This window comes from Alosa sapidissima, chromosome 12, assembly GCF_018492685.1.
Source record: "Alosa sapidissima isolate fAloSap1 chromosome 12, fAloSap1.pri, whole genome shotgun sequence".
NCBI classification, from domain to species: Eukaryota; Metazoa; Chordata; class Actinopteri; order Clupeiformes; family Clupeidae; genus Alosa; species Alosa sapidissima.
This window is the reverse complement of record NC_055968.1, coordinates 34,346,219-34,359,833: the sequence shown is the minus strand read 5'-3', so window position 1 is coordinate 34,359,833 and position 13,615 is coordinate 34,346,219. Positions and strand designations below refer to the sequence as shown.

General features: G+C 43.8%; 1 long non-coding RNA gene across 1 annotated transcript in view; it reads left to right on the top strand.

The window, feature by feature from the left end:
• The window catches only part of LOC121678517, a 14,862-nt gene extending 10,420 nt beyond the window's left edge, over positions 1 to 4,442 (top strand). The window contains exons 4-6 of the long non-coding RNA XR_006021256.1: positions 2,942 to 3,058; positions 3,192 to 3,374; positions 3,918 to 4,442. This is a non-coding gene — a long non-coding RNA (uncharacterized LOC121678517). The remainder of the gene's footprint in view (positions 1 to 2,941; positions 3,059 to 3,191; positions 3,375 to 3,917) is intronic.
• The last annotated feature ends 9,173 nt before the right edge of the window (positions 4,443 to 13,615 follow it).

Genomic DNA, 13,615 nt, shown 5'->3' with positions numbered 1-13,615 from the left:
GAAGATCAGCAGTATTATGTGTGTGTGTGTGTGGAGGAAGATCAGTAGTATTAGCCGTGTGTGGAGGAAGATCAGTAGTATTAGCCGTGAGTGTGGAGGAAGATCAGTAGTATTAGCTGTGTGTGTGGAGGAAGATCAGCTGCAGTATTAGCCGTGTGTGTGTGTGGAGGGAGATCAGCTGCAGTATTAGCCGTGTGTGTGTGGAGGAAGATCAGCAGTATTAGCCGTGTGTGTGTGTGGAGGAAGATCAGCTGCAGTATTAGCCGTGTGTGTGTGTGGAGGAAGATCAGCAGTATAAGCCGTGTGTGTGTGTGGAGGAAGATCAGCAGTATAAGCCGTGTGTGTGTGGAGGGAGATCAGCTGCAGTATTAGCCGCGTGTGTGTGGAGGAAGATCAGCTGCAGTATTAGCCGCGTGTGTGTGGAGGAAGATCGGCAGTATTAGCCGTGTGTGTGTGTGTGGAGGAAGATCAGCAGTATTAGCCGTGTGTGTGTGTGTGGAGGAAGATCGGCAGTATTAGCCGTGTGTGTGTGGAGGGAGATCAGCTGCAGTATTAGCCGCGTGTGTGTGGAGGAAGATCAGCTGCAGTATTAGCCGCGTGTGTGTGGAGGAAGATCGGCAGTATTAGCCGTGTGTGTGTGTGTGGAGGAAGATCGGCAGTATTAGCCGTGTGTGTGTGTGTGGAGGAAGATCGGCAGTATTAGCCGTGTGTGTGTGTGTGGAGGAAGATCGGCAGTATTAGCCGCGTGTGTGTGGAGGAATATCGGCAGTATTAGCCGTGTGTGTGTGGAGGGAAATCAGCTGCAGTATTAGCCGTGTGTGTGTGTGTGGAGGAAGATCGGCAGTATTAGCCGTGTGTGTGTGTGTGGAGGAAGATCAGCAGTATTAGCCGTGTGTGTGTGTGTGTGGAGGAAGATCGGCAGTATTAGCCGTGTGTGTGTGGAGCGCTGGAACAGGCCACCCAGCTCAGGCCGTGCTGTAGGAGAGCTGATTCTGTGCTGGGGATGATTTGCTGGTGTGGTGAAGGCTTTATGAATCTCCTCTGATGGTTTGTCTAGCCCCTTTGACTTGTGTGATTTGTTTTTGAGGTTTTTCTGCATAAAAAGGCTTCATCTTGAATCATGAGCTGACATTTCATATTTTTCATCCTCTTTTCAAGTGGCTCAAAATGCAAACGCTGGAGAAATCATATGTTAAAATGAACTTTTGAATAGTAGACTTTGTCTTTGTCTTTAACTGAAAGCTTGCAGTGGACTCTCTCAGTTTGGCACCCCTTCTGCTCTATCAACATGTGCCACATGTTGTGACAGATTCAATAGTTCACCAAATGTCTACACTTATCTACAACACATTTCTACCCTTGTGGGCTTATTTGAATCTCAGATTTACACTAAAACAATGGCATTATATACAGTGGGCCGCCGTGCGGATGTGAGCATTTCCCATTTAAAAGCCTAGCCTGCCCTTACCCTAGCAGTTATGAATGCACCATTACAATTACTTATACTATTAGCATGGTCTGCACAAAACACTCAACAAAAGTATAGGCCTACTGTTAGCTGTGGCAAACATCCATTTCTGCATTTATTATCTGCCAAGCAGAAACATTTACGGACAGAATTTTTGTGTCTGTGTGTAAGCACACCCAAGGAGTTTTAGGAAGAGCTGCCATATACCAGACACTATGGAGGAAGAGTCATACACCAGACACTATATGGAGGAAGAGTCAGACACCAGACACTATGGAGGAAGAGCTGCCTACACCAGACACTATGGAGGAAGATGTCAAAAAGAAATAAACATTGTAATGAGGATTGATTATAATAAGTGGATCCTCTATGTTAGCATCTCGTTGCTAACATCTGTTTTCATTAAAGCCATTAATGTGGTTAGAAATGTGCAAATGACAAGGGGGGTCCAGTTTGTTATGTATGAGTACAGTGTCTGTGTCTTTAGCCTTTTAGCAAATTCCATGGCTGACACCAGTCCAGAACAGAATTCCATGGCTGACACCAGTCCAGAACAGAATTCCATGACTGTTTCGACCTCCTCCTTCCCACGCGACCTTGACCTTGAACATGCGAGGGCCATTTTTCCCTGTCTGCTACCCTGGAATGACACAGGGCCAGACCCGGGGGAGGGTGATTTGATTGGGCGTTTTATTCATGACAGGGGTCCTGGAACAGCCTCCAGAATTAATCTGTCTCAATGTCAAACAACTGACATCATACAGTTGAACCTATTGGCCAGAGAGTTATGACCATCTATGCACTGAGAGATTAAAATGAACATGTCCAGATATACACAAATAAAATAAACACACACATGCACACACACACACACACACATATAGACATAAACAAATAGAAACTAAAACAGAATGCATTAAAACACACAACTTGTAGTTCTCTCATGTGTAAATATGCATTATACAGCATTGTACTGTACTGTACTGCATTATACTGCATTGTACTGTGCCGGACCGTTTGCAATGTCTAATGGAAGATTACAGCAGCACAGAGCACTCAGAAACACACAGAAATCCCTGCATTTAAGACATTATGCCATATAATTACATAATACTATAATATAATATAATAATATAATTCTTCTCCAGGAACTGCTGGGTAAATGCTTGGCACCCCTAAGATCACTGGTGTGTGTGTGTGTGTGTGTGTGTGTGTACGTGCGTGCGTGCGTGTGTGTGTGTGCATGTAAATGCTTGGCACCCCTAAACTCACTGATGTGTGTGTGTGTGTGTGTGTGTAAATGCTTGGCACCCCTAAGCTCACTGATGTGTGTGCGTGTGTGTGTGTGTGTATGTGTGTGTCTGTGTGTGCGTGTAAATGCTTGGCACCCCTAAGATCACTGATGTGTGTGTGTGTGTGTGTGTGTGTGTGTGTGTGTGTGTGTGTGTGTGTGTAAATGCTTGGCACCCTAAGCTCACTGATGTGTGTTACGAGGCCGTGTGGTGACCAGGCTTGTGGTCAGCGCGTTGTCTCCGGGCTCTGCAGTGCAGAACAAAGGCAGACCCACAGCTCTGGATAATGCATTCAAGGGTGAGGAGGATTTCATCTGTGTGTGCCCCAACCGTGTGTGTGTGTGTGTGTGTGTGTGTGTGTGTGTGTGTGTGAGCTCTCTCTTCCCCCTTCCCTTCCCCACATTGATAGCATTCTGCACTTTTCCTTTCAGTGGTCGCTTGCTGATTTGGGGAAATGTGTTTTGCACATGTGCAGAAGAGACGAACATGCTACCACACGGCCAGGAGTCATCAGAGGGAGGAGATCTAAGGGATGCCACAGCGCTGAGGATGGTGTCGGGACATTATCTACAACAACCCATCCAACACAACTCAGTCCTATTACAGAGCTAAGAGTATGTGTGTGTGTGTGTGTGTGTGTGTGTGTGTGTGTGTGTGTGCGTGCATTTGTGTGTGTGTGTGTTTGTGTGTGTGTTTGTGTGTGTGTGTGTGTGTTTTTGTAAGTGAGTATGTGTGTGTGTGTCTTTGTAAGTGAGTATGTGTGTGTGTGTGTGTGTTTGAAAGTGTGTGTGTGTTGGGGGGTAATTTGAAACCATGTGGTGCATCAGGGTGTGTGTGTGTGTGTGTGTGTGTGTTGGGGGGTAAGTTGAAACCATGTGGTGCATCAGGGTGTGTGTGTGTGTGTGTGTGTGTGTGTGTTGGGGGGTAAGTTGAAACCATGTGGTGCATCAGGGTGTGTGTGTGTGTGTGTGTGTGTGTGTTTGAAAGTGTGTGTGTGTGTTGGGGGGTAATCTGAAACCATGTGGTGCATCAGGGTGACCTTTTTTCAATCTGCCCACTTCTAGCCACTTCCTGTTGTATGAGTCAGCGAAGGGTTTTTTTTAACTTTAAGCCAACAGAATGTTTGCAGCTGATCAAATCTGTTTTGTCAATTGCAGGACCACATCAAGCCAGGGCAATCCTCTCGCTCGCAGTAGGAAATTCTTCAACGCAGAACATGAAAACTCCATGAGCCAAAAGGAATATTTTTGGAGGATGATTTCTTTGGCGGAGGCCTCCAGCTTTTGAAGTCCCCGCGCCTGCCTGGATTATGTGATAATTGCTATTTACAGACCCATTTTAAAGGCTATAGAATCATTTCTCAAATTGTCGTGCCGCTGGTGGTAGACTGAGTTTTTGAAGGCATGAAGATCTTGAAAAAGCAAGAAATTGGGAAATGTGGAGACACAGCAAAAAGGTTTGAGAGAATTCTGAAGGGGAATGTACAAGCTAATAGTTTCCACAAAGACAAAATAGCCATTTTGAAATACCACTGACATGGATGCCTAACCAGCATAAAAGCACATTTGCATGATGACTTGTCGTGCTTGTTCGTCTTTTAGCAATGCAATCATCTGCAAGTATTTGGGGGGAAACATTGTAGCTCGAGAGACAATATGATCTCACTTGGTGTTTTCCCACTGCAATAAATTAATCAGAAACGTCTTCAACAGCCTTTTCTTCCCAAAGCTAAGGAACAACACACACTGACGCTTCCTAACGAATCTTAAACATCCATGATGTGCAGACTAGAGGAGTTCTGTCAGGGTGAAGAGATGTCCTCAATACGACGTTAACCAAATCAATTGGATCATTCCCTCATGTCCACTCCGCACAGCCATAAAACAATGAGATCATCACATTTGCTTTGTCACACATAGTGTCCCCACTCGAGCATTTCTCTCCTAAATGCTCAATAAGAAGTTGGTTTTCTTCCCAAGCACTTGAGGATTAAATCCTGAGCTTCTCTAAAGAGACTCCTATCAAATTACAGATCCGATCCAACACCCCCCCCCCCCCCCCCACACACACACACACACACACACACGCCCCCCTGATCCCTCTAATGCTGACGTGACATTTAGCAGAGACAGTGTACAGCTCACATCAATGAGTGTGTGTGTGTGGGGAGTGGGGGGGGGGGGGGGTTCTGGGGGGGTTTGGCGTTGATCAGGCTGTGGCAGCAGTTTGTGAGGATAGACCCCAGAAGCAAACGCAGGGGAAAGCAAACACTGATTGCTAGCCGGATGCATTTCAAATGCCCAGGGTGTCCATGATGTGTGTCAGACTGACGCGGACTCAGACAGAGACTGGGATAGAGAGAGAGAGAGAGGGAGAGAGAGAGAGAGAGAGGAGTGAGGGAGAGTGGGAGAGAGAGAGACTAGAGGAGAAAGAGAGAGAGAGAGGGAGAGAGAGAGGGAGAGAGAGAGGGAGAGAGACTAGAGGAGAAAGAGAGAGAGAGAGGGAGAGAGAGAGGGAGAGAGAGAGACTAGAGGAGAAAGAGAGAGAGAGAGGGAGAGAGAGAGACTAGAGGAGAAAGGTAGAGTGGGAGAGGACCGAGGGAGGGGGGGTAGAGAGAGAGAGAGGGGGTGAAAGCGATACGCTGATGTGAAAACCATTCCAGGTTAGCGGCCCTCAGACGCCTTCTCAAGGTCATGATAATGCAGTCCCAGAGTGATGTATCCCAGGCTCCCCCAGCAATGCTTTTTTTAGGGGGGGGGGGGGGGGGGTTACTGTCACAGGAGCAACCCCCTCTCACCCCCTCCACCGACCCCATAGCCAACTGGCATGTTAGCCCACATCTGCCAAAGCCGAACCAGATTCAGACCAGATATGAGCCACCTTTGTGCACACCCCCCCCCCAACCCACACAGACACACACACACACACACACACACAACCTTTTCTGCTCTGTGACAAAGGCCACATGACATCTATATAGCATGTCTGTCATAGGCTTCTCGGTTTCACACACTGATGTTGATGTCTAATGTCTAATGTCTTTGTCTCTGATGTTTTTCGAGCCACTGTGCCTGTGTGATAAATGGTGGGAGAGTTTGGGCAGAGGGCAGACACAGGTTCAGCAACAGCTGGAGTTTACCAGGAATCAGCCACATGGGAGAAGCAAGCCAGGGGCTCACATATGACAACAAAAACAACTGTTTTCATTAAACACAAGTCATTCAGTTTAATCTCCATATGTAAAAACTGCACAATTGCAATAATAGAGGTAAGGCACGCACACACACACACACACACACACACACACACACACAGGGAGCTGATCCAAAAGTGAACACAAGGTACAAGGTAGAGGAGGCAATATCCTGCAATCAATAAAAACAAGCTGAGCAGAACAATATGTTTTGGGGGGAGAAAAAAAGAGAAATCACACAATTCACATGAGAAACAAATAAGTGGCCACAAAACAGAGGCCAAGTCCTGGACTTATGAAAACGTGGAGTGCAACGCAAGAGCATTTCTGCCTGGTGTGGACTGCATGCACTCTGCAAACACGTGCAAAATTAGGGAAATTACCGAGCTCTGCTCTCTGCCAAGAGAGCCGCCCGGCACAGCATGAGGTTTCTGCCTCCCGTTCGTATCCTCCATCTCCGATGTTCAGTAAGCACAGAGAGGACGGGGCCAGGACATGGCCCAGTCCAGCGTGAACGAGTCAAGCCCAGGACGAGGGCACCTGAGGTCATGCTGCCACTCGGGTAATGGAACTGCAGCAACCTGCCACCCAAACAAAACTATTTTTTTTAAACACTTACGCCTTCATTAACAGGCCAAGCACCAGAAGCAGTGTTGTTAACACAAGTGACTGTATGAAATGAAAGAAGAAAAAAAAACAGTACAATGATTGAATTTTTGCCTTTAGATTCTACTACTATAAACAAAACTAGATGTACCGCAGAGCGGTACAAAATATGACCGCCGCCCAGTCCAGCACATTTTTCCACAAAAAGAAATCACGCTGAAAGGCCTATATGATTCTAACTGTCTCACTAAATTGCATTATCCACACTCAATTCTCACTGGTATCTGCTAGACAAGTACCAAAACATGATTAGTTCATAGATTTCACATGTAAAATTCATTTTATACAACCCCACCTCCATCTTGCCTGTTCATAATTCTGAGAAATTCTTGATTGTTTGTGTTATGTTTATGTTATGTGTGTGTGTGTGTGTGTGTGTGTGTGTGTGTGTGTGTGTGTGTGTGTGCGTGCTTGTGTGTGTGCCTGCATATGTGCCTGTGCATGCAAGCGTACATATGTCTACTGTGTGAGTATGTGTATCAGTATGATTACTGTGAATGTATGTGTGTGTGTGTGTGTGTGTATCTGTTTGTGCACATGTGTGCACATGAAATGGGTTAACATGACCCCTGGAGGCAATCATACGGGAAAAAAATGGTCATCCTAGGCCCTACAGTTCTCAAGATATTCACAGAGAACTGTGTCTGCCCTACCCTCCTTTCGGGGGGTCCAGTCCAGCGGGGGGGGGGGCTACAGATCAAAACGAAAAATGACAGTTCCATGCTATCCATGTGGGGGTACATGCCCACCAAGTTTTGTGTACCCCGGTCTTTCAGTGTCCCGGCAATCCTTGTTGGTGTACATCACTAAATGTACACATAAATTATTTTATTGTAAGGCCCCCCATGAACGAAAGCACACAAAACTTGGCATTCATTCGGAGGGTGTCATAATGATCCTACACTTTTAATTTCGTGCAGTTTTGACCTTGTCAGCCAGAGATATTGTGATGAAAACACCTAATTTTTTGCTTTTTAATTTTTAACTAGGTGGCGCTATACATGAAATAAGTGGTAATGGGATGGGTTGACATGCCACCTTAAGACCAACATACATAAAAAAGGTGGACCTCCTAGGCCCTACAGTTCTCGAGATATTCACAGAAAACTGTCTCCGGCCACCTACAGGCCAGTTGGTGTATAGTAACATAAATTAATTTATTGTGTGGCCCCCCATGAACAGAATTCCACAAAACTTGGCGTGCATACAGAGGGTGTCATAATGATCCTACACTTCCAATTTTGTGCAGTTTTGACTATGTTAGGTCACAGATACCTTCAATTACAACACCTCATTTTTACTTTTTTGTGTTTAACTAGGTGGCGCTATACATGAAATGAGTGGTTATGGAATGGGTTGACATGGCCCCTTGAGATCAACATACAAAAAAAAATGGTCCTCCTAAACCCTACGGTTTTCGAGATATTCACAGAAAACTGTGTCTGCCCTACCCTTCTTTTCGGGGGGTCCAGTCCAGCGAGGGGGCTACAGATCAAAACGATGGTTCCATGCTATCCATGTGGGGTTACATGCCCACCAAGTTTGTACCCCGTGTACCCCGGTCTTTCAGTGTCCCGGGAATCATTGACGGAAATTTGGGCATGCGAAAAAGAAAAAAAAAAAAAAGAAAAAAATCTGACTAAACCTATATGACCGCCACTTCGCTTATTGTAGCACTCAAGTAGAAGCTGGTACAAAAAATGTTTTAAAAAAATAATAATAAAAAAAGAAGTTGGTTTTTCATCCTTTGTGTGTGTGGCACCCTGGACTGAATAGAAGCATTCCAAAATAAAGGACATTAATTTACCATAAGAATGCCTCTGCTGACTGGAAGAGCTAGATTGATGAACTGATACAATAGAGAAGAGAGAGAGAGGGAGGGAGAGGGGAATACAAATCTCTAAAAAAGACAATGCTGCCTAAACTTATAACTGCAATTGCACCTCAAAGAATGCAGACACAAACACACACACACACACACACACACACATTTAGGACATTTGGGAGTGTTTCTATGGATCTGTGGACCTGTGGCTATTGTGTAGGACAGGAGTGTTATATATCTGACTCCCAGGTAGCTTCCAGTGCTACTGACTTGTCGCTCCTGTTGTGCTGCATATGAGATGATATGATGGAGCTCTTCTGCCGTTGACATGCACGGAGCATCACGGAGTACCATGGAGCCTGTTGCTGTCAGTCACTGCACAAAACAACAGCCGCTTCCCTTCATGAGAACTGTTTAATTAAAGCCTTTCTCCAGTTTTGAAAGCTCCGTGGCATCTTCAGTGAAGGGCAAAATAATGTGAAATTATGCGTAAAGCATTGCTTGTGAGTGGGAGGTTGTGCAATTGCAAGATACTGCTATAATAAAGGGCATAATTAGACTGCAGTTCTATAGATTAATTATTTTCTCTAATTAACAGATAAACTGTAAATGGATATATCAATTTGGGCTTTAATGAGAAGTCACAAATGTCTGCTGCTGATCTAATTGAACTTACTAATTAGTTGTGTCCTTTGAAATTACATTTGTACAATGAATGCAATCAAGTTGTTTAATTACAGTATAGCTTCACCTTGTGTATCGCACTCAATCCTTAATTCTTCTCTATTGTCTGCACTACGTTGATTCCTCCAAACATTTGCATTCAAGATGTGTTCTTGTGAGACGTGAAGACTTTCCACAGATAAAAGACATGAATTAGAATGATTGGCAGTCTACAAAGCGCCAATTCTGACCAATTACTGGTAAGAGAATCTCTTCAGACTGTCACGGCAGTGCTGTGGTGGGCTAGCAGCAGCCTGCAGAACTCTCCTGCAGAAACTCAAACGTCCGCCACGCGAGACCAGAGCAGCGCCTAGCACGCATCGCACCCCGTCGCATGAGGCCCTGCACGTGCTCGGCGAATTCTGAATTAATCAAATGAATACAAACACAGCACACATCAAAGGCCTGTGGAGCGGAGGAGAACCTCATCCAAGACTGTGGAGTATCAGCCCATCTGTCAGCGAGAGGCTGCCGATCACTTAAATCCATTAAAGCCGCACAACACGTCCGCTGAGGATTACAGCGTGTACGTTTGCAAGATCCCCAAAGTCTTCAATTTAATCTGCGCTTCTCAAAAATAGTCTTCATCAAAAATGTAATTTACTAAACTCTGACGGGATACAGTTCATGTTATAGTCACTTGGTCGTAAAAAAAAACCCCATGTCTTATCTCGCACAAACACCTGCACATAGACGGCAGTGTTTTCTGACCCTGGCTTGGCTTTGTAAAAACTAATTTATGGCTTCGGCTTTTGTGGAGAAAAACAAAAAGTCAAGACGTGGTTGTCTCTGTGAGTCTCGTCGACACTGTATCAAAGCAATTACGCACCGCCATTAATGTTTCATTAACATTTCGCCTGCGCGAAGACGTGTCTTCTGCACTAAGAGACAACAGAGACCAGTCTCCCACCATGACCTCCTCAGGCTGAAGGAGATATCACTAAACCATCCACACAGCTTCGCTTTTCCTTCGGCTGCTTTTCCTGAGCTTCATTTGATGCCTGTGTCACTGTGGAGCATCTTTAGCACAAGACAAGCCTGTTTTGTGTTACTTTTTTAAAAGGCAAAGTACACATCTGGGAGGTCTATTTTTATGATCCCCTTTCATATGCCTCGCTCCCTCCCTCCCTCCTTCTCGCCACCATTGACAGAATGATGGCTGATTTGCATTGAACGTCTACCCAATTTGACTCATTCGACAACAGACACATGATTAATTTTTTCCCCGTATGTTTCACAATGCTGTCATCGCAAAAATACAAACCAATACTGCACAGACTCAAGCAGACACACATACACACACACACACACACACCACACAACCACTACTTCCTAATGGTGATTTCCAGTACTTTGTGTATGTGTGTGTGTACCGTCTGAAATGGTTTAAACATGTCATGCTTCAAAGCATATCCATGTTTTTTTCACAAACATTTGGGGAAAACATGTTTGAGCTCATTGCTGTTTTTCTTCAAGGGAAGGCCTGATATGGACAACAAAGTGTAGCCAATTAGATGTGTTAAAATATGAATACAAATATTATATATTGTTTTAATATGCAGTGCCTATAAAAATAATTCACCCCCTTGGATATTGCCCCTTTTATTGCTTTAATAAATGGAATCTTTGTCAATTTAATTTGGCCTTTTGTATAATAATTTACAAAAAAACCTCTATAAAAATATAAATATATAAATATTGCCTTATATAGGAAAACTCAGTCTCAATGTAAATAATATATACAGTTAATATGAATCTACTGTAACAAGTGTTTTGTTCTCTCATAGTAGACAATAGTAGCAATCTTGGCATTTGTGTCTGGCCACTTAGAATAGATAGGCTGTTTGTAGCTGTTTACAAACATGTTAATGCTTCATTCAATATGGACCAGTATTCGTTTTTAAAATTCATAGCAACACTATGCAACAATTTCCTAGTGATGTAACTAGGCCTATAAAAGGCATGTAAATCCTTAACTAACCTTTAAAAGGCATGCAAAACACCACACAGAGCTTTGTTATCACTGCTAGAAGCTTGCTATGCTATGCTAACTGGTGTCTTTTGGAGTAACAATTTCTTGCTTTGAAATGTTTTCTTATATTTTTTTCACTGTGTTCCAGCCAAGAACATGGAACTACATGGCCAGAACATAGAACTATGTGGCACAGAACATGGAACTACATGGCCAGAACATAGAACTATGTGGCACAGAACATGGAACTACATGGTATGTATCATATACTCTCTATGCAGCGGGGATTGTGACGTGTTTCCGACTACACTCTCTACTGGGCTAGCAGTTTCCGGTTCCGTATTTACATCTGACGCTAACCCACGCGATTACCTTGTGTGTATGGCGCGAAACTTAACAGCTACACAATTCATATCAAAAGCTAATGCGACCTAGATCGGAACATTGTTGTGTGCCGTTGTGCGTTGTGTCGGCAAGATACAACTCGACTGTGAGTTTTCATTCATTTCCAGTGGAAGAGGATCTCAGAAAAAAGTGGATCGTTCAGATCAGTAGAGATGACTTCCAAGTCAACAAAAACACAAAGGTGTGTAGCGTTCATTTCAGACCTGATGACTTTATGGAAGGGACTCGTCTGAAACGTCTGAAAAAAGGTGTTTTCCCTACACAGTTTGAGTGGAACCATTACCAGGAGCAGCCGCCGAGGTTGAGTGTTTGGAGACAGCGACTATAAAAGAGAGCCATATCTCTGCTTCTGTAGGTGTATAAATGTAGGCTTATTTAGGCTGCCGTCTCCCTGCTTAAACAGGACGTCAAACAGGAAGTTGATAGCCTTGTACAACTCGAACCCGGAATTGTGACGTGCATAGAGCGTATTGTGGAAGGCTAGTGGGAACAGAATCTGCTCTTCACATGACCATACACAATCAGCATGATACCAACACATACAGCTTATTAACAACACATACTGCTTGATAACAACACATACTGCTTGATAACAACTAGGGCTGTCAAAATAACTGATTAATTTCGATTAATTAATTTGAGAAAAAATAACTGATTAAAAAAAATAGCGCAGATTAATCGATTCCGTATGACCTTTGACCCCGAGCCGTTCTAGTTAGTAACCATTAGACTGTAAAAGGGAGAAAAAAGAAAATGTGCTGCCTGGATCACTGATTGGAACATTTACTTTTAAAAAACGGCCTGATGGTGTTGATAAAAATAAAGTGTTGAAATAAAATAAAAAAAAAATAAGAAAATAAAATAAAGTCCTCTGCAATGTCTGCAGCAAGTAATTTGCATAACACTGGAGTTCAGCAACTCTAAAGTCGCACATCAATGCAAAGAAATAGTGTTGACATTGAGGGGAGTGTTAATTTATTTTCATTGTGTCCCCTAGGTTATATCTGTGGCCTGAAATGCCTTGTCGGTGAAAAAAAACTTATTCCCGAAGCACTTTTGAATTTATTTCCTCAGCACATTAGGTCATATCATAGATTATTATGGCCATTATGGAAAATAATAATAAAAAAGTTTTTGAACTTTAATGCTAATTATTCAATGATTCAGTTAAATTTAAATATTTAAAATACTTTCACAGCAAAAATTATATATGCGATTAATTTAGATTAATTAATCACAGAGTATGTAATTAATTCGATTACATTTTTTAATCGATTGACAGCGCTAATAACAACACATACTGCTTATTAACAACACATACTGCTTGATACCAACACACCTTAAAGGGGTTTTCAGTGAATTTCTCAGTTGGTGGGTGTCCAGGTAGGTAGGAAGATGGTGACTCTTGTCAAACTAACACAGTTAAAATGTTGACAACAGCAAGTATCAAGGAATGATACATCTAAAAACTAGTTAAAAACAGTTAAGACCTGAATGATGCATTTAACAACTGGTTAAGGACAGTAAAGTTCCAACCACCCACGTTTTTGGCCATGTTTGTAATTAATTATTGGACATTTGAGGAACACCAAACTGCTGAACCACAGTTGGATCAACCGATGGTGGCTGACGAACGAGACCTTTTGGAGCGTGCTGCCATGGTGACGGTGAGTGATGAAAGCCCACAGATGCTGGCCTGCGTCTGGCCTGCTGTAAATGGACACATGTTTCATGTCTCCGCCGCCCCCCCCCCCTCCCCCCCCCCCCCCCCCCCCCGGCCCCCGGCCCGCTTCACTGCTGTTAAGTTTTAAACATGCTCCATGTCCGTGCCGTGCTGATGGTCAACTGGCAGAGCTTCCTCAAGCCGTTATTAGTGCCGGGGCCTCTGTCATAGACTCTTAAGACCGAGGGGAGCCATTTTAGATATAACCATTAGAGACACACATCTGAAGGCCTTTTAAGGAGTTCCTACCTCGGCTTTTTTTCTCTTCCAGTTTGATCTTTCGATGGTTAAGATATAATTGCATTTCATTCAGATTGTTGCCAATTCATGACTTTTGTCTAGTGGGGC